The following is a 3,879-nucleotide window of genomic DNA, read 5'->3' on the forward strand; positions in this document are numbered from 1 at the left end:
CTTGCCTCGAGCCCCACGTCTGGGTGCCACTTGACCCGACCGGCAGGTCCTAGTTATTCGTGGGGGCGAGGAGGACTGCAACCTGCTATTCTTCAGAAGATATGGTACACTGCTTGAGTTATGGTCTCCCTGCTATTCTTCAGATGATATGGTACACTGCTTTGAGTCTATCTGCAGTTTCCAAGCAGGATCTTGCAGTTGCCAAGCTTCAGGGGACCTTGTGCAGGTGGGAAAAGGTAGGGGGTGAGGGTAAGGGTGAGGATCCTGGCTTCTGGCCCATCTGGATTAGAACTTCTAACAGCAGGCATCACGGGTGATTCATTTTTACCTGGAAAGAAAAAAGAAGGGGATTCTCAGGGAGATTTCTCTTCCCTGGATGTAAATTGTTATTCATCGTATTTATGGTTGGGCCAGGCTTTGTGAGGGTATCTATTTTTTTTATTATTATTTGTGGTAGCTGGTTAGCTGTGGCTTCTGTGGTATTGGGCAGGCATATCAGTCCTCGGCTCCATAAGGGAACTGGGTCTGGGGCATTCCCTTTACGGGTATGAGGGTCCTTCCCCATATCTGTGGCAATGTTTTGTTGGTCTTGGTGGTGCCCGAGGTCACCAACATGGTCAGCAAGAGATTTGCCACCAGCTTTCAGCTTTAGAGAGAGAAAAGTGAACAAGGCATTCTAGAAAGATTTTAATTTCTGTACTTATCTCCTCCCTGACCATAGATCGTTGAGTAGAGAGTGGTTCAGTTTCCATGAGAGTGTAGACTTTCTGATGATTTTGCTGTTGTTGGGGTCCAGTTTTAATTTATGGTGGTTTGATATAATAAAAGGCATTATTTAAATCTTTCTGTATGTGTACAAGCTCACTTTGTGACGGAGTATATGGCCAATTTTGAGTGGTAAGAAGAGTTATTTTGTGTGTGTGTGTTTTGGTGAGTACAGATATCTGTTAGGTCCATTTGATTCATAATGTTGGTTCAGTTTCATTAATATCTGTTTAGTTTCTATCCTTGATGACTTGTCAATTAGTGAGAGTGCAGAGATAAAGACTCCCACTATTAATGTATGGGATTGCATGTATGATTTAAACTTTATCAATGTTTCTTTTACAATGTGGGAGCCCTTGCATTTGGGGCATAGATCCTCATAATTGAAACATGATTTTCATAGATTTTTCCTTTGATGAATGTGAAGTGTGTCTTTCCCCATCTCTTTTGAATAATTTTGTTTTACAGTTCCTTTTATTAGATATTAGAATGGATACTCCAGATTCCTTCCTGATCCACTTGCTTAAAATTTTTTTTTCAAGCTTCCATTTCTGAGATAATGTTATCTTTATCACTGAGATATGCTTCTTTTTTATTTAATCTTTTATTTATTTTTACTTATTTACTTTTTTTTACACTACAGATTTTATTCCACACCCCTCATCTACCCTCCGACTCCTCCACATCCCATACCTCTTCCCCATGTCCCTATCTTTACAAGGATGTTCCCATACCATATCCCCAACCCAACCAGACGTCTAAACTCCCTGGGGCCTCTAGTCTCTTGATGGTTAGGGACCTTAGATGAAATGCCAAGCATAGTGAGAGGGAACTTGTAGAGCCTACCTCAAGCAGGAAGACAGGGCATCAAGTGAGCAGGGGGTTGCCATCCCACAGTCAAAACTCAAACCCATAATTGTTCCTGTCTGAAAGAACTGCAGGGATGGAAATGGAGAGCCTGAGAAAAAGAAGGCCCAGCAACAGGCCCAAGGTGGGATCCAGCTCAAGGGGAGGTTCCAAGAACTGACACTCTTACTGAGGTGTGGTTCTTGTATACAGCACAATGGTGGATCCTGTTTTTCTGTACATTAGTTTAGTCTTTGTCTTTTTATTGGGGAATCAGTCCATTGATGTTGAGAGATTTTAATGATCAGTGATTGTTGCTTCATGTTTTTTAATGCTGCTGCTGCTTATGGTGGTGGTGGTGATGGTGGTGGTAGGTGTGTGTGTGTGTGTGTGTGTGTGTGTGTGTGTGTGTTCATGAGTGTTTTTCTTGCTTTGTTTTGCTATTATGTAATTACATTCTGTGTATTCATGGGCATAGTTATCTTTCTTGGGTTAGAGTTTTCCTCCAAGTGTTTTCTATAAGGTTGGATTTATAGATAAATAGTGTTAAAATTTGGTTTTGTTTTAAAATATCTTATTTTCTCCTATGATGATTGAGAGTTTATCTGGGTAGAGTAGAATAGGATGATATCTGTGGCTTTTTAGAGGCTGCAAGACATCTATCTGTCCAGGGCCTCCTAGCTTTTAGAGTTCTGCTGAAAAGTTGGTTGTAATTCTGATAGATCTGCCTTTGTATATTACTTGATCCTTTTCTCTTACACCTTTTCATATTATTTCTTTGTCCCACAGATTTAGTGTTTTGATTAATGTGAGGCAGAAGTATTTCCTTTTCTTGTCTAGTCTAATTGTGTTCTATAAGCTTCTTGTATGTCTATAGACCTCCACTTCTTTATGTTGGTAACATTTTTTCCTGTGCTTTTGTTGAAGTTATTTTCTTGTCCTTAGATCTGAAACTCTTAACGTTCTTCTACTCCAATTAGTCTTAGGTAAGGTCTTTTCATGGTGTAATCACATACCATGGATGTTTTGTGTCAAGAAATTTTTAGATTTAACATTTTCTTTATCTATTTCATAGATTTCTTCTACCATATATTGTGTGCCTGAGATTCTCTCTTCCATAACTTGTATTATTTAATGATGCTTATGTCTGTCCTCTTCTCTTCCTTAGTTTTTCTATCTCTAGGATTGCCTCAGACTGTAGCTTCTTTATTGCTTCTATTTTTATTTCAAATTTTATTTCAGATTTATTTCCTTCACTTATTTACTTATATTTTTCTGTATTTCCAATGGGGTTTAATTTTTTTCCCCTTTAAAAGCCTCTACCTATTTGATTGTATTTTCCTATATTTTCTTAAGTGACTTATTAACTTCATTTTTAAACACCTCTATCCTCAGAAATGAGATTTAAGGTCATAGTCATGCATGTTAGAGTATCCAGGGTTTGCTGTAGTAGGATAGCCATTCTCTGAAGGTTTCAAATTGCCATGACTTTTGCTGATTATAGTCTTATGCTGATCTTTAACCATCTGGCTCTCCCTCGATATTCCTGATGTGCAAGGTATTTGAAGATGGCATAACCTTGATTTCCTGATGTGGCAGGCCTCTGATGGGTATCATTGAGCTAGACAATGAAATTTATCAGGCAATGTAAGTCTCCCAGGTGTTGGGAAAGTCTCTGAGAAAAGAGAGAGTAGAGGATTCCAGGGGAAAAGCAGACAGAGAAGTGATGGTACAATGGTGCTCAGGGGGAAAGCACACCACTCTGGGTAGCAGAGAGTTCCCCAGATGACTCAGGGGTCAGAAGAATGGATGCAGAGAGAAATCTAACTTGTATCAATAGGACTGATAAATGTGGATATATAGTTGCCTGGACAATAGTGGTTAATGTGGTGACAATGGGCTGATCAGGGCAGCTGGGCATGCCCAGGAGGACTCTGCAAGCAGGAAATGAGTGCAGGGAGGGAAACTATGCTGTACGCTTCCAGATAAGTAGATCTAATAAAGGTGGGGGAACAAGTGCAGGGAGAGAATCTCAACATTAGCATTCTTTATGTGTCATCTACTCCTGACACTTGTCACTTGTGTTTGATGTGAATGTGTTCATTTCTTGTAAGGTACATTTAGAATACCTCCCATGTTTAAATATCTACATCCTCCTGAAGATAAAGTAAATCCATCTTCTCTTTGATGGATTTAGCTTTCTGTGCTTTAGTCTGCATCCCAGACCTAATTCTCTCTCTCTCTCTCTCTCTCTCTCTCTCTCTCTCT

The sequence above is a fragment of the Grammomys surdaster genome, unplaced genomic scaffold (genome assembly GCF_004785775.1).
Source record: "Grammomys surdaster isolate TR1022 unplaced genomic scaffold, NIH_TR_1.0 809, whole genome shotgun sequence".
NCBI lineage: Eukaryota > Metazoa > Chordata > Mammalia > Rodentia > Muridae > Grammomys > Grammomys surdaster.